This window comes from Apium graveolens, unplaced genomic scaffold (genome assembly GCF_009905375.1).
Source record: "Apium graveolens cultivar Ventura unplaced genomic scaffold, ASM990537v1 ctg4959, whole genome shotgun sequence".
NCBI classification, from domain to species: domain Eukaryota; kingdom Viridiplantae; phylum Streptophyta; class Magnoliopsida; order Apiales; family Apiaceae; genus Apium; species Apium graveolens.
In genome coordinates, this window is record NW_027418764.1 from 102854 (window position 1) to 122011 (window position 19158).

Genomic DNA, 19158 nt, shown 5'->3' on the forward strand with positions numbered 1-19158 from the left:
TCGCTGGCACAGGCTGCTGTTGTCGCTGATAATTATTCACATACTGAACAGATTCGTTGACAAGAGAACACTGATCCGTAGCATGAGAACCTGCACAAAGCTCACAAACCATAGCTATTTGATTAACTCCATACATAGCCAAAGAATCAACCTTCATTGATAGCGCTTGGAGCTGGGCTGCAATAGCGGTGGCTGCATCAACTTCCAGAATACCTGCTACCTTGCCTAATGTTATCCTCTGAGTTGGGTTCTGATGCTCATTTGCAGCCATCGTCTCGATAAGATTATACGCCTCAGTATAGCTTTTAGCCCATAAGGCGCCTCCAGCTGCTGCATCGAGCATGGGCCGAGATTGGGCCCCCAAACCATTATAAAAACCAGTGATTACCATCCAATTCGACATTCCATGATGTGGACATTTTCTCAACATTTCCTTGTAGCGTTCCCAAGCCTCGCACATAGATTCTGTAGGTTGCTGCGCAAACTGAGTAAGAGCACTCCTCATAGCAGCAGTCTTTGCCATTGGATAAAACTTCACCAGAAACTTTTGCGCAAGATCTTGCCACGTAGTGATGGACCCAGCTGGTTCAGAATGTAACCAGTCTTTAGCCTTATCCCTCAGTGAGAATGGGAAAAGCCTCAACTTGATAGCCTCATCAGTCACGCCATTATACTTAAAAGTGCTGCAGATCTCGATAAAATTCCTTATGTGCATGTTGGGGTCTTCCGTTGCCACTCCTCCAAAAGAAACAGAATTCTGCACCATCTGAATAGTGCCCGGCTTGATTTCAAAGGTGTTAGCTTGAATAGCCGGATAAAGGATGCTTGACTGAATGTCATCAATTTTAGGCCGAGAAAAATCCATAAGAGCTGGATCAGCTTGAACAATACGATCTCCCATGTTTACTGGTTCTTTCTGCTCAGTTTCTGAATCCGAATCCTCAAAATCTAACTTCTCCGGTGTATCAAGAACTTCATCTTTCTCCTCAGCTGTATCTAAGGTCCTCTTGCGAGCACGAGAACGAGTTTGCATAAACGTTTGCTAAAGTACCTGAAACACAACCGAAAAGAGTAATTAACTACTACGTCCTAATCACTGAGTCCTAATGACCAATGATGGTAAGTACATAAACTAAACAAATACGCCGAGTCCCCGGCAGCGGCGCCAAAAACTTGTTAGGGCGAAATCACGCACTAATATTCACGCAAGTATACGCGTTCGCAAGTAATATAGAATACTTTCTAGTTCGTTCCCTCAGAGAATCAGACTAATTTATTATCTAATTTAACTCACTCACCAATGTATGACTACTTCTCAATGTTAAGATAATAACACTTAAAATTGTTGATTAAATATTAACTATAATTAACTACTTAATTAACCACTTAACTAACACTTCAATTTATCAATAATAAAACACTCATGAGATCACAACTTCATTATTACTTCCTTCTATAGCCATAGTTATTACCTTTAGCATGTGACAGTGATGATATTAATCGAATAACACAAAACTGATAAAAGCCAACTTTCATTGTACTAATACCATTCTACCAAACATCCACAATTAAGATAGAAGTTGAATAGTCATCAATTATGTTGAGTTCCTATATGTCTATAGAAATTGACAACATAACGATTTAAGCACAAGTTATCCCTTTTTGATTACATAGGGCAAATAAAACTATTAGAGTTACCCACTAATCATGCACAACGTACATAAACCTATGCTAGCATGGCAAGTTCTAAATCTCAAGATCCACCGTCGCTTCACAAGAGATTAACACCCTATCTTATATATTCGCGACGCACATAAGACGAATACGCACAACCAATACTAGATATCATGCAATCATCACATACTAAAGTAGCGTAATCTGCCCGTTCTTTTCCTCTCGCAATGGTGAACACATGCCAAGGCTTATTCTTGATGATTCCTCCTCCGAAATGCAACTAATACCCTGAAATGCATAAACACTAGAAAAACGCATCAAATACAAAAAATACTTGACTTCAAGACACCAATTTAAGCCATTTTAAGACGTTCTAAGTGGTATAAAATGCCACTTATCATACTTTAACAATCCAATCATAATGTCGTTCCTACTAGATAACTTCAAGTTTTCTCTTTTAAATTTAGAATAACCACGAATCATTCAACATAACGATCCTTTTGTTAATAATATTCTTCTTTTTTTTAGAAAAATCTGGAAATCTTCCCAATCTTTTTCGATCACACCGAGGCCCTTTTTTAATCAATGAATTTTTTAAACTTAGATGGTCTCTGCAACTGGATGAACAATTATTCCGTACGCGGATTCTGTTATTAACCTTGTCAAATAATATTGGAACCTTAGCGTTAGGAATAATCAACTTCTTCATAATCGCGGGTTACTTTGTTTTCTGAATTAACAATACTAAGTCTGAAACAAGTATCCTTCCGGGTAATTCAGGTCTTTTAACAAACAAGAAACTCAAGTAGTAACTTGACAACCAATGTTTAAAACTTGTTTTATTCAAAAAGGCTTTTAGAAATTTTGGAAGGAAAAATCTTTTTTTTTTGAAAACTTGTTAAAAATTTTGAAAATCACCAATCTGGTTGTCCTTACTATATAAGTTGGTTGTTGTCCTTCCGACCTATAACAAGGTACCACATCAAAGGAACGATCACAGAAAAGTCCGTTTACTTTAATGTACCTTTTCTCCTTCATCGTGTCCATTTACCTTCCTTAATCAACGAAACTTCAATTGTCGTTGCATATTATCTTATTCGTAGCTTCACATCAAGGCTCCCATACTGGTAATGCTCCCGTTAACAACTTTACAATCGTTAAGTGGAACAGACTATCCAATAGTCAGCAATTTGTCTAATGTCACATCATCTTATTAAAATATACATCACATCATCATAATACCATTATCTAACTCAAAGAAATCTCCAGATTCGTAATCTTCTCTAACTCTCTATTTTCAACACTTATCTACTCTATTCCACAAGCTAGTCATGGGTAGCCTAATCACTAATAGCTTCTTGTAACCAGGTAACAGCTATCCTCCGAAACACTTGAATCTTCTTTCCAAACTTCTTCTCACCCTTATTTGTATCTCAATACTCACCATTTACTGCAACTCCCTAATCCATCCTCATAGGTACAATTGCTTCATAGGACAAGTTTCAGACTGAGGGTATAGAACATGATGCAGGGTAAACTGAAGAGATACACTCACAGCCGAATGTCCAGTAAAATAAAATTAAACAGATGGAGGTTCATAAATAGGTAATTTTGTATCAAAAGGGGGTAGAATAGCGTAAAATAGCTTAAAAAGGTGCAACTATCATAACAGAAGATAGTACCGTTAATGCTGACGGAGGAACAAGGTTCAAATCTGCAAGAAGATGACGATCCTCGAACGGAAAGCTCCAAACGATCAAATGTTACAAAGATATCAGGATCTGCCATTGCCGTTGCCTGGAAATCACGTCACCAGCTAAAAATTCCGAATCGCAATACGAACCGTGCCGGAGACTTACTATACAATCGCACTCATCCTCACGACGTCTTATCTTTCTATTTCCTGATCCTAATCCTAACCCTCTACCCAATCCCGACAATCTAGGCTTGTTTCAGTGACTTATAACCTGTAGCTCTGATACCAACCTGTGACGCCCTCCAAACCCGGGTCAGAAGTTTGGGGTCCCCAACACATACACAATATATAAACCTGTATAAAAAATAATATTTTCAATGACCCTGCTTTACATAACCACGGATCGCAACAGGTTAAAGTATGAAAACAAGCCACAACCTTAACTTTTATTACAATGTACCAAAACCCAACTAATTTAACTTACAACTGATAATAAAATTATTTTTTACAATCGTACTATTTCTCTACCGTATGAAGCTCCTTGCTAGCTCGATCCGACTCAAACTGGAACCTTAGCCCGAACTTTGGACTGAAGAACTTTACTATCATCCATAACCGTTTCAACTGTAAAATAAATAAAAAGAATCACAAGGGTGAGCTAACTAGCTCAGCAAGTCACAATTACAATAATTGAAGCTAATCAATGATCAAACGAGATGATTCAGAAGAATCAAGTTTATTGCTAAACAATCATTAGAATTGGATATTCATTTTAAGTTTTAAAAACCAAGGTTAGGCTGCTGATCAGTCACGCACTAACCCCGAGCAAGCACACAGCACTGCTCTAATTACTGGATCCAAGGCACACATTGGCCTAACTTGACCATTGGTATAGTCTGACCACGAATCTGGTCCACATATATAAAACTATCCAATCCTAAAGCAGTTCAATATGATAAACAATATAATTCGATAAAACAAGATCATAATCAATGATGGTTAAACATTTGAATAAAAACGTAAGAAAACTCATGGATATCTCAAGGGTGTATCAAGGTATGTATAAGAAACGGTTTTCAGTCTGTAAAACGATCAGGTAGTGGACAAATACTGATTTTTCAAGGTATAGTTCTTTGATGTTATAAAGAATGGTTGGAGTATAAAAGTTTCTGTGTTTTCAAACAATTTTTGCTCCAGACGAAATCGGACAGCGTTCCCTTTGTTTATCGGACTACCCATCGAAACATTATCGACGTCAACAACACAAAGCACAATCCAATTTTCACAATTCCACAACCATTTCCATACGAAACTAATTACACGACTCTTTTTATTTATTCTATAAAAATTAGGACTTAGAATAAATTCATCACCGTCCACCGTCGACTCGCCATGGCTCATCGTCGACGGCGGTAAAACCGGGAGGTACCCTATTCGAGTTTCCAATCACGGCTCTACCGATTAAATTCTTAATAATTAAAATTCATGCTTCGAAAAATAACAGAAATTCATTCGAGTCTTATATTTAATTAATAACCTAAAATATGAAACATCAGTTCAAATTTTCTTAAATCCTCAAAGAATTAACTGGCAAAACTCATACAACAATACAACTGGAACACGGGCGCGTGCATCACACGCACGCCGGCCACCACGCCGAAAAATATACGGAAGCGGCCGGAAGGAAAATAACAGGAAACACAAACAGTAGCAACGCATATACACATATATACGCACATACATATATATCAACGAACATGATTACAACTAAAACAAGTAGCCGGAACCAATCGGAAGAAAACGACGGCGGCGGTGGCACAACCGGGAAAGGAACCGGGAAAAACAGAGATGGGTGTCGCCGGAAGGAGAGTACAGCGGCGCCAGCAACAAGAGAACGGGATAATCAAAAAGAAATAAGGAGAGTGAGAGAGACTGTTGAGAGAGAGAGAAAGAGGGATAAAGAGATGGGGAGGAACAAGAAACAGGGGTGTGCGTATGTTTATATATATATTTTTATTTTTTATTCAATCTACAACTGCGACGTATCTGCAAAACAGCTGAAATCCTGACACGTGGTATTTTCCTTTCTAACAGCCTCATCTTATCCGTATTTTACAAATTTAACGAACATCACGCGAATAAAAAAAATAATTCCCAAAAATTCCAAATAAATTTTAAAATATTCTAAAAATCCCGAAATTAATAAAATAAAATTTTCATAATTTTTAAAACATTTTTGAAATGCAACTCGTATCCGTATTTCATAATTAGCGAACCAAGCTGCACTTAAAACAAATTCAGAAAATTGTGAAAATAGTCTTAAAATGTTACAAATATCCCGAAGTTTATAAAAACATAAATTTTGAATTTTTTAAACAATTTTTGAAATGCAATTTGTACCCGCTTTTCTCGATTAAAAGAACCAACGTGCGGGTAAAATTAATCTCAAAAATCCCCAAAATAATTTTAAAATTCTCAAAATATTCCAAATTTAAATAAATTTGAGTTTCATAATTTTTGAAGAATTCTGGAATTAAATATGGATTTTACAATTAAATGTAATCAGAAAATCATACAGGGTTAAATAATTGATACAATATTGATATCTAAATTTTATAAAATCCCAAAAATAATTATTATAATTATAAAACCATAAGAATGATTTTAGAGATAATCTAAATTTTTATGCAAATAAATTTGCATTTAATCCACTTTTAAAAGTGAAACAACTCAGTATAATTCTATAATTAATTACGAGGACAACCCGACACACTATAAATCACACATACATAATAATAAAACAACACCGAGCTGACAAAACTATACACATAATTCATTTATTCAATAATTCCATAATTACACATTTAAATTATATAAAAAAATACACGAGTCGTTATATCCCAGCTCGCATGTCACGAGCCCAGCTCGCACGTCACGAGCCCAACTCGCACGTCACGAGCCCATCTCACATGTGCTGGCCCAAGTCACATGAATCCACAATTTTATCTCACACATGAGAGCCCAACTCACATGTGAGAGTCCAGCCATTCAATGTACCCACGGGGAGATGTTTAGGGTCCATGACCGAAAGCGGGCATAACACAGATGACTGGCTTCTTCTAGTACCGGTGACACCTGAATGCATTATGTATTCCGACAGAAATGAAAATAAATACACAAATTACTCATGACTTTTGATGATTCGATTGTTGCCCGATATGCAGTCTAGAGTACAAAATTAAAGTTTGCACATTAGCAATGTAATATCCCGTAAATTTTAGAATTAGATTAATAATAGAATAATAGAATAAAAAGAATTTAAATTAGACAAGGACTAGAATTTAAAATTAAATTAGACTAAGGGGCCTAAAATTTGGATTAGATTATAATATGGATAACTTGTAGGTTAAGATATAGGGTTTTATAGCATTATAAATACACCATATTCGTCTTCCTCGTTTTAATTATTAAAATTCGTAGGGCTTTCGGGCACAAAAATCAGCAGTCTTGTAAAATTCATAGAAAATTCATCGTAATTCATAATTCAGTGATCCTGGACTTTTCGGAAAGATCTTTTCATTCTCTACTACTTTTTGTGTTTCGTGGTTTTCAAGATAACGTAGTTTAGAGGGTTAAAAAGGCTAATTTGAGATCTGGTCAGATTTTGAGGTAAGTTTTCAATCGATTTTGCTAGTATTTTCTAAACTATATGTTACGTGTGTATATTTGATTATAAAAATTTGGGCCAACTGATGATATATTTGAAAGTATAATGTGTTAAAATATACGTATTATTGTGCATGTGTGGTGTACCAACGATAATTTTAGATCTTTGATTTGTGCCATGGTTTGTAAAAATATCGAATAAGAACTTATGACCGTAGTCACCGGATTGTAGTGGCAGTTTTCAGAAAATTTAGGAACGTTATCACCGGGTTGTAGTGGTCGTGGCATGGATTATGGATTTTAAATTATTATTGTTTATGTGCTATGTATATCAAATAAGAATATGAAAGTATATCGAAAGTGTTTATTTCGTATGTCGTATATCGTATCGTATGGATTATCGTATTTTGTTATATGTGTTCATGTTACTTGGCCTACTACTTGGATCGATTGGTTTCTTTCTGGGCTGTATAGCTCATTACTTACAATTTCAGGTTTCGTCGTCGATTTCGAGTTGGTTAGCATTCAAGTTCGTGGACTTAAGATTGGACTAGAATGACTTTTGGACTTCTGTTAGCTGAGCTTTTGTAATAGTCACCATTGTAATAGACTTTTTGATTAATAAGGTGGATTTTGTATTAGTTTTGGTGTAGATTTAATAGTCCGGAAGTGCGTGCTGTCCTGGTAGTTAGAAGTAATAGATTCATACCGACAAAAAAAAAGTGATAGATTCATATGATTTTCGAAGAAGTAGGTTTATTTAGTTATTTATTTTGTTTATTTCAGGAATTACGAGAAGCCTAAAATATTTTATTAGAATTTTGTTGTGAAAGATATTAGGATTGTGCAACAACTTGGGAAATAGTTTACACTTTAGGGTGTTACATTACAATATTGGGAACATTTGTCGAAATTATTCATTTTAGTTTTGTACAGTAATTTTTCGTTTAATTCCGTTTTGTATTGTAATTTTTTTGTTTGATTCCAAGGACGGAATCATTTATAAAGGGGTATATATGTAATATACATGAATTATTTATATATTAGATATAATAATAATAATAATAATAATAATAATAATAATCTTGGTAATAATTATAAAAGAAGAATTTATTATTTAAACTATTTACTGCTAAGAAAGAAAAAAAACCGGGCCTAGAGTACTACTCCTAATTGATTATTGGGCTTGGATTATATAAACTGTTGTTACGTCTTATTTTATATTTGCATACCTAAAGAGAGTTACACTAGAGCCGCGGGAAGGAGGCGATATAGAGATGGTAGCGTGGGTGTACAGCCGAGTCTGCTAATACTGAACAAGATAGTGAGGTACCTTTTCTTTTATAACAACACATGCATGATTAAGGTGATATATGGTTATAGATAGAGGTGGCCAACCGTGCGGGTCGGGCGGTCCGGGCCGGGTTGGAAGCGGGTTGTAACCGGAAAAACTGAACACTGAACCGACACTTGAACTGACCGAGTCGGGCCGGGCTGTGCGTGAACTTAAAGAAAGTAACTCGGATTCGGCACTGAAGTCATGTGCGTGCCAGGCGGTTCATGGGTTGGCGGGTTACTCGGTTCACGGGCTGAAAGCTCACGGGTTCACGGGCTTGACACTTGAATTGATTTTATTTATATTTGTTGTCTGCTGACATCTGTTGACAAGTGCTGTCCATATGACATATAAGCTCATCATCTCCCCCGGGCCGAATAAATGCATCCCCATCCATCATGTCACATAATCTGTTTTTTTAATTAAATGTGTGAGAAAACTCGAAATTATTTACATAATTTATTCGAAATTAGTATATTAATATTTATTAAAATATAAGCTCATAATATAATTAATAAAATGTAACACTTAATAATTTTATTAAAATGTAACACTGCAGAGAACAAATGGAAATGGCACAGCGCGTGACACACAACCGGGCGGGCTGTGCGGGCTGTGCGATCTGCATAGTTTGTGCGGCTCGTGCGGGCTTCGCCTGTGCGGGCTCGTGCGGGTTAGTGCCGGTCCCGGTTTTTTAAAACTAAATTCATATTCGGTTCGCTTCTTTTGGCGGGTTGTGCGGGTTTGAACCGGCCCGAATCGGGCCGAATATTTTACGGTTTCCGTACGAGCCGGTCCCGAATGAGCGGTTCGAACCCGCACGTTTGGCCACCTCTAGTTATAGACTTATAGGTGATCTAGGTTTACTTCTATTAATATAGCATGTTTGGATCATCAAGTGCCAAACATACAACAACAAATAAATTTATATATTAAGTTTGGTGTTACCGTTAATATAAGTGTGTTTTGTATCAAAATTGTCACTATTTTATTTTGATATATTTATGATCATTATTCAATACTTAAAAGATGCATATTTTGTGTCTCGTGTAAACTAGTTTTATGGCCAAGTTGTTTTAATAAAATTTTGGCGATAATATTTTTTAGTTATTATTATTATCTTGCTGAATTTTCTTTTATTTGTATCTAATTATATTACTTTATTTTTCATTTACATTTACTATGATCAAACAATTGTTAATTTAAACTCTTATAATGTACTAAGTTACGAGTTTACATTAATATTGTATATGAATTTGTTGGCTTACCCTGTACAACTAGTTAATCATTAATAATTATTTTATTAATATTCCCGCATTAGTCCCGTCCCCAAATTTTAAGACTTTAAAATTAGTAATAAAAGGTTGAGACAAGTTTTAATGCTATAAATATATTAGTACACCCTATATTTTATGGTATGTTAAAACTAAAACTATAATTTTAACTTTTGGCCGAGGTTATATTGCATTGTTAGTATAGAGCCGAGAGTATTACTTTATTATATATTATTATCGAATAAGCTAGGCACATGATTCATTGTTATGAGCATGTATGATTGAAACAAAAAAAACATGTTTGTAAAACTGAAAAAAGAGAGTCTATTTTTAATATTAAATTATATTTTTATATTTAGATTGGGAGCCTAAATGTTAGAGGATCGTTTGCTGATTTCGATAATATTAGAATTTACGATTTTCGAGGTACGGATTTCGTCTCCTTTTATTTAGCGCTACTCCTCTTAGCATTTAGAAATATTTGATTTGTTCAGTTCTTCTGTATCCTGCTCATTCAATATTTGATTTGACTTTTTATGACTTCCGAAAATTGTTTTAAAATTGATTTAAAAATTTTAAATATCTGTTTATGCGATTTTCAAAAATTATCTATGACAACCTCTGTTTTGGAAGTCTAAATTATATATCTCAGGTGATTTTAAATTTTGCGAGAATATTTTTATTTGAACCCTTAGAGATATAGGGTATACCGAGTTAACCGGCTGTAGGGATACTACAGCCATGTCATTGCGGCCAGTGTGATTGGTCACATCGTATCCTTCTGTTAGGTCTTGGGAGGAGCTTTGCGCATTTGATATTTGTTCAGGATACGTGGGTGCACCCAGAGTTTGATTTGTGATTTGATTTATTGTGACGTTGTATATGTCGTACACGTTATCCATTCTGATGCACGCATTAGGTACCCTATGATGTGTGTATTTGTATATGTTCTGATCTCGGTATGAAATATCCTAACCCCTTGTTATTTCAGCCATGCTTGTTTTTAAAATTATTATTTTATTATAAATTGTTAAATCTTCATTTCTGATTTTTGTTTTATAAATTTTATTCAAATCCGTACTGGGCGTTTGGCTCATGCCGTATTCTTTTTCTGGCATGTGCTTAAGGGGATTTGGGACTGTGTGATGGAGAGTTACCCCATTTATTGATTAGGATTTCAGACTCTATCAGTATCTAGACTTAATTATTTATTGGAGATTTTAACATTTATATTATTGGTTTAGACAGTTTGGAGATTTAATATTGTTATGGAGATTTTAGACTGTATAATTATTGTTTAGAAATATATTAGTGCTCTATTTGTAGGTTTATGAATTATAGGTAACATCTCCTTCTATTTTTTAAGAAGGGGTGTTACAAGCAATCTATCAACAACTCCACATCTTGTAGCTGAACACGATAAGGTAAGTTGGGTTCGAAGGCGCATTCGTTTGCTTTTGTTTATCGTCGTATAAGTTGTATACAATCTCTCACAAATTTTTTAGTGAAATATATATAAGCTTAAATGGACTTTCAGCCCATTTAAGTTACTTACGTTATACCCCAAACACCCACTATTAATGTTCTCTTCACAATTTCTTAAAATTTAAACTTTTTACTCATAGTCCATTCTAAAGTAGGATCGTATACAAAATTAAATAATTTTAGTTTAAATTTTAAATAATATTTTTAGACAGCTTTTCACAGGACATGTCATTATCATGTCAACCTAGGACATACAAAGAAGAATGCTCTATAAGTAAGATATATTCCCAAGTCTAATAAGGTTGATTGCTAGGTCACATACACTGTAGAAGGGGGTTGAATACAGTGTATACTACAATCAAATCGAATTAAGAACACAAGTATGAAACACAGAATAATCTTATTAATAAAACAGTATTGCAATGAAACCGTTCTCTCTTAGTGATGAACAAATATCACGAGAGCTGCTAGTGTTACAATGAATAATATTCTTGATTAAGATAACACTTTTAGTGTAAACCATATGCTGTGTTTATATAGACACACAGTTACAAGATAATCTTCTAATTGATATCGAATATGATTCTTTTCCTAAAATATATCAATTAGTTATCTTTTCCTCCAAGTCTTCTATTCTTCATAAAATTCTTCTCCATGCATATCTCTTCTTGTTTTAGTCTTGATCTTTTTTCCTTCCAATCAGCCGGCTTCCTTATCTGAATGTCTTCTTAAGTCCTGATATTATCTTCTGATGAATATCTTCTGATATCTTAAGTTCTGATAACTTAAGTTCTGATATCTTAAGTTCTGACTTCAGTATAAGTACTGATTTCCAGTTAAGTCTTGATTTGTCCTGTTAGTCAAGATCTGAAAACTAAACACAAATCATTATTAGACATGACATCACAAATATATCTAACAATCTCCCCCTGTCACACCCCCAACTTTAACAGAAAAATAAATATAGCTATTATATCATTTTAATGAAGAATACACAACCAAATCCAAGATCTTACAGTTTAGGGTTTGGAATAGCCCAACACTACCAACTATTACATCTGATTACAAATACCGAGTCCTCATACAACTATTATTACTTATTCTACCTGAGCTCGAACATAAGCATCAGCATCACAGGTCTTACGGGCAGTCTGCTTGAATCTAACCATAGCTGCTAGCTGTAATATGAGGATAAAGCAAGAAGTGAGCCAAATGCTCAACAAGTGCTAACAACACAACACAAAACATAAATCGAGATATACTTTTAAGAATGCCAATGGAAAGACATAACTAATGATAACGAGAGATAAAACTATGTGAGATGGCATCATTTTGCTTGTATCAAAACAATTTTAAAAATCATGTCTTAATCAAAATCATTTTATGACGCTACGGATTACAGCCGGTGATCAGCCGCGAAGTAATCCCGAACCTCGCTGGGTTCTAAAACATTAACGGGAATCCCTAGGCAACTTTTAAGCCTAATATAAGTGTGGAAAGGACTCGCGTCTCAGTCCAGATCCACTATTCAAGAAAACATTTATCCCCCTTTGGGACTGAAAACCCATATTTTATTTATTTCAAAAGCTGATGCCGAATTGTAACAAAATCTCTTTTAACAGTACACATTTTTATTAAGGGAATATAGATCAACTCGAAACACGGGAAATATGGTACTAAATCTCAGGGCCATGATTCACAAAACTTTACTCTATTAGGGTAACCAAAAGGTTTTCATATGTCAGAACTTGGACAAGAAAATATGGTGAGACTAATGGATAATATGAAGGGGTAATGCCAAACTGGGCTTAAAGCAATGGTTTCTCGTCAAGGTACAGGTGTTGGATCATTAAGAAGATAAGCTTCACGAATACTATGGGTGTTAAGGTAATGATCTCTAGCTCAGGATGAATGTATATATCAGAATTGTCAAGCTTTAGGATAGGAAAGAGGGTATCAATCAATGAGGAATCATGTTGGTAAGTTTCTGACTATCAAAGTTCAAGGTAAGGTTCTATAGGGGTTCAAGTATCAGGATGAGATATCAATACTTAGGAATCATCATCATGTTAATCAAGAGGATCAATCAAGTAATATAATAACTCTTTATTTTATCATGGCATTTAACTATCATGAAAAGACTTTTGAACTACTTGCAATACATACTTGAGGGTTCATGGCATCTCTATGTAATTCAAAGATATGCGAGAGATACGCTTGATTTAAACATATCAAAATGACTCAGGATAATTGCATCGATAAATATGAACTGTTTATAGTAAATATGAAGGTCAAGTTGAATCACTTGCCTTGAGATAGGCTGGTCTGGTCTGACTGGTAGGAGCAACTGGAGCTTCACTCGACTTTTATGGCAAGTTTTCCCTCGTCTCGAGATCCTACATAAATAATAATAATCCTCATTATAATATATTCTTACCATCTCAACCTATTTACAACCCGAAATTAAACACGGATGGCACTTAGGCCTATATGCACTTAATTTATATCCACCTTTATATTTCAAATGTACACACGTAGCCACATAATCACATATCATATATTAATACCAAATAACACCATAATGCAACACTAGGCTTGGATGATCTCGACTCACAACTTAAGTCACTTGGTCGCTAAACTAGACAAGATCTTCAAATTTTGGCTTCCAAACTCGATGTGCCTTTCCTAAATTATCCAAAACCTATTGACCCTCACTTGTGCATTTTGCTCTACTGACCTTATACTATCTTAAAACTATGTTGGTCGACCTAATACTCACTTCTAAGTGTTCTAAAACTATGTGATAAGTGAAAGTGCTCACTGGTGCAAATTTCAGAATGACAACTATGGTTTCTTGAGTACATTAGACACTCTTAAACTACAAGTTTTCCTTCAAAACTTTTACACAATACTCTCCTGACCTAAGGGCATCTCACAAACTTGATGTGGCTCAAGGGCCTGTCTTGGGCCTTCTTGGGCCTAAGCTAAAAGTCCAAGGTTCCCCTGTTTTTCTGGGCAGAAAATGCCCTGACTTGAATTAACTTGTGACACATGATTCTAACTCATATCCTATGCACTATGGTTGGCAAAACTTCTCTGACACTCCCTCTAACTAAGGCCCAATTGGGCCTAATGAGGGCCTACCCATGACATGGTCAAATCTCCCTATTTCTAAGTTGCAACAAAACTGTCCCCTGCTGGACAGATTTTGTTATTCTACTTGTGCACCTAACCAAATGACATGCAAACCTCCAACCAACTCCTAAAACCTTTTATATACTCCCAATACTAACTTCTGGTAGCTTGGGCCTCAAAGTGCATGTTAGGGCGAAATCACGCACTAATATTCACGCAAGTATACGCGTTCGCAAGTAATATAGAATACTTTCTAGTTCGTTCCCTCAGAGACTCAGACTAAGTTATTGTCTAATTAAACTCACTCACCAATGTATGATTACTTCTCAATGTTAAGATAACACTTAAAATTGTTGATTAAATATTAACTATAATTAACTACTTACTTAACCACTTAACTAACACTTCAATTTATCAATAATAAAACACTCATGAGATCACAACTTCATTATTACTTCCTTCTATAGCCATTGTTATTACCTTTAGCATGTGACAGTGATGATATTAATCGAATAACACGAAACTGATAAAAGCCAACTTTCATTGTACTAATACCATTCTACCAAGCATCCACAATTAAGATAGAAGTTGAATAGTCATCAATTATGTTGAGTTCCTATATGTCTACAGAAATTGACAACACAATGATTTAAGCATAAGTTATTCCTTTTGATTACATAAGGCAAATAAAACTGTTAGAGTTACCCACTAATCATGCACAACGTACATGAACCTATGCTAGCATGGCAAGTTCTAAATCTCAAGATCCACCGTCGCTTCACAAGAGATTAACACCCTATCTTATATGTTCGCGACGCACATAAGACGAATACGCACAACCAATACTAGATATCATGCAATCATCACACACTATAGTATTAAACAATTAACTAAAGAATTTCATAATAAATCCGTTGCAACCCCATGATCACGATTAGCCCATAATAGAACTTATCGCCATCATGGGTTCATATGAAATCATGATAAACGACACAAGAAAATAATAACTAAACTAATTATATTAAAACAGAGTACGTCACAAGAGTAAATAAGTCAAAGCAAGAAAACTAGCATCCAACGTTACAACGAAACAAGAATCACAAGAATATATGCTTCCTCTTCGTTGCGGTGTGCTAAATCGGTCTTCTTCCTTATCTCCTTCGCTTCTTGCGCAAAACACAATCTAAAACATAATCTCTTTCATATTCTCTATGAAAACGTCTCAAATCTACTTATATAATAGTCCCATAAAACTCAGATTACATAGAAGTTGGAAGCCAAACAGAAGTAGAAGTCTAAAATAATTCAGCTTTTTCCCCGACCCTGCGCGGCCGCTCAGCATTTCTGCGCGGGCGCGCAAGGCTGCTGCGCGGCCGCTCAGCATTGCTGCGCGGGCGCGCAGGACCCTACTGGAAAAATTCCAGGTTTGCTCCATTTCTTCGCCGTAATCTGCCCGTTCTTTTCCTCTCGCAATGATGAACACATGCCAAGGCTTATTCTTGATGATTCCTCCTCCGAAATGCAACTAATACCCTAAAATGCATAAACACTAGAAAAACGCATCAAATACACAAAATACTTGATTTCAAGACACCAATTTAAGCCATTTTAAGACGTTCTAAGTGGTATAAAATGCCACTTATCACACCCCCAAACTTAAATCGATGCTTGTCCTCAAGCGTCACAGACTAAAAATATGCATGAATGCAATCTATATGAAAATGCAACGATCCCCCTTACTACAATTAACCAACCAAATTGTCACGTCTCAACAAATGCAGTTAGACACTAAAGATCAATAAACTCATGCAAACGGACATACAGCCAGAAACGTGGTGTGTGCAAATGCTTAACAGATATGCTTCGGAACTAGACCAATTACTATGACTAGACTATCCTCAAGGCAATCCTACGATTATACAAAGAATAAAATTCTAGGCACAAAGTGATATACAACACTACAAGAACTTTGGAGCTTACTACGGAATCGTGCTTTTTATTTACAACTCAAATGCTTATTTGACCGTGCAATGAGTGAGGTCCACAAAAGACTTATACAATGGTATCCATGTAACGAGCGTTAGGTTAGCGGATCCCAGACTCTAAAATCATTAGGTCACTAGGCACAAAGTCCCCTAAGAACTTAATAACTCAAATACCAAAGAACCCATTCTTGATCAATTATGCAAATTTTTTTTTCTTTTCTGAGCAAGTGCGTTTCGCTCCATCTTGCTCAACCCTAGACTACTCGCATAACATGCGAGCCGGCTACTAGCCATTTGACGCCTAGCCACAACTAGCAACAAATTCCATTTTTACTCCATTTTTTTTTCTTTTTCATGCCTTTACCACTAAGAACCTATTATCAAATTCTAAGCATAATAAATAGATTATCCTCGAAAATAATCAGATCATAACAATAATCTAGCCCTTAAGCATTCTCTAAGACTTAGTGAAAATACAAGTGCTTCTAGCATGCATATCAACCTACACAACTTAATAACACTTTAATGCTATCACTACACTCGCATCAATATCACAATTCAGTCGATAAATCATTGCGAAAGGGATCATGGTATATGCATGAGCTATATGATATGACAAACAAATAAAGCTATATAAAAAAAACTATATGGCAAAAATTATGCAACTATATGAACTAACTATCATGAATATGCAGCTATATGACACACACAAAATATTCCTTAACTACCACCCCCAAACTTAAAATCTTCACTGTCCCCAGTGAAGGTAGTAGAAAGGAACACAGGGTATACCTACTCGGAGTCATCATCATCATCACCCTCAGTGGGTGGAGTATCAGGCGGCGGGTATGCAGAGTCCTCACCAAAAACTGGCCACTGGATATCAGCTCCAAGGCCTCGAAAAGCAGTCCCTAACACAAGGGTGAGCTCCTGAGTAAACCTGCTCTGCGTCTCATACATGGCATCCATCCGCCGTGAAAGCCTCCTATACTGGACATCACCCATCCCAGCACCCTCCTGAGCTCTCGAAGAACCAGCCTCACCATGCCCTGGCCTAGCCATAGTAGCACCTCGTGCTGGACGCCCTCCTGGAAGACGATAACCCAGCCCATGCTCCTCAGGCTCACCACCGGTCCACTGCTGCATCCCATTCAGAGTGCCAGAATCTATCGGAGCTGCTGGCAACTGCAACTGCTCATGAGCCGGCCAGTTCACTCCTACTGCTCGGCATAGCTTCGTAACCGTGGATGCATAAGGGATGTTCATATGCTTTGCTCCCCTCAAAAACTTCAGAATTCCTTGGTAGATAAACTCACCAAGGTCCATATAGTATTCCTCATTCAGAATTCCCCACAACAACTGTGCTCTCTCAACTGTGACCTCGTGTGCATGTGAAGAAGGCAAAATATTAGCACATATAAATGCATTCCATGCACGGGCATACCTGTTCATGGCGATCGCCGGAAAGTGACGATACTCATTATTGGCTGGACTGCGGTTCCAAACTGTGCCTGGTCGACAGAGAGTCGCACAAATCAAATCCAAGTCAAAATCCTCAGCAGTCTTTTCATTCCAGTTCTCCTCCTCGGGCTTCCTCTCTCGCTGTCCAATCACACGACGAATCGCCGCAGGATGATAATCAACCGTCAGCCCACGAACTACAGAAAACCCATTCTTTTCAGCCTTCACATTCGCGTAGAACTCGCGAACAACACTCATCGGTACTGTTTCGGGCGACTCACAAAAAGCTATCCACCCCTTCTCTGCAATCATGGGCAACAACTCACCATCCCTCCCTGATGGTAAAAACCCCCTCTCCTTCAGAATCGGCTTCCCCAACAGCCTAGTGTACTCCTCCTCCGCAGCTTTGTCAGTTAACCGAGGCCTTGCAGCAGTACCCCTTGATGAATCAGCAGTAGGAACTGTGCTGCTGCTGTCAATAGTGCGTGCTCTCTTGGGTGCCATTGATTTGTGAATAAAAGTGTGTAAGAACTGATTTTTGATGTTTATGAGAGGGTTTAAGTGTAGGAAGTTTGTGGGAGATATGTAGGATAGGTGTATGTATATATAGTGTGTGGAGTAGGTTAAATTAGATTAGGAGTGGGGTTGAGGGATAAAATCATGGGGTAATGGGAAAAGAATTCGTGGGTTTATGGATGTGATGGGTTTTTGTGTTTTTGTTTTTGTTTTTTTTTTTTCTGAACTGTAAAAAATTTTCTGGAAATCGAATCCCTGCGCGGCCGCTCAGCATTTCTGTGCGGGCGCGCAGCAAGCTGCGCGGCCGCTCAGCATAGCTGCGCGGGCGCGCAGAGGGTCTCTGGAAAAAAAATTTGCAGCCCCTTTTTTTTGATTTTTTTGTGTTTTTGGATAGGTTATTAACTTCTAAGGGATCCTGTAACAACAATTTATGGGTTGCCTCCCACGCAGCGCTTTCTTTTTCGTCATTAGCTTGACGTTCCGTACCTTTCTCAAGTAGTCAACAAAATGGCACTAACCACCTCTCGGTTTGCCATGTCCCCATAGTAGTGCTTCAACCGCTGACCGTTAACCTTGAATGCTTGGTCCGAATCATTCTCAAAAATTTCCACCGCTCCATGTGGAAACACAGTTTTGACAATAAAAGGTCCAGACCACCTTGACTTCAACTTCCCAGGAAAAAGTCGGAGCCGAGAGTTGAATAACAGAACTTGTTGCCCTGGCACAAATAACTTAGGATGTAGCTTCCTATCGTGCCACCTCTTCACCTTTTCCTTATACATTTTGTTATTCTCGTACACTTGAAGTCGAAATTCATCAAGTTCATTAAGCTGAAGCATTCTTTTCTTACCAGCTGCATCTAAATCCAGGTTCAATTTCTTCAATGCCCAGTAGGCCTTATGTTCAAGCTCCGCCGGTAGATGACATCCC

At 36.7% G+C, this 19158-nt stretch overlaps 1 non-coding gene across 1 annotated transcript; it reads left to right on the forward strand.

The window, feature by feature from the left end:
* Window positions 1–401: 401 nt before the first annotated feature.
* LOC141702379 (small nucleolar RNA R71) lies at window positions 402–508 on the forward strand. Its single transcript, XR_012567083.1, has one exon. It is a non-coding gene; the product is annotated as a small nucleolar RNA R71 (small nucleolar RNA).
* The last annotated feature ends 18650 nt before the right edge of the window (window positions 509–19158 follow it).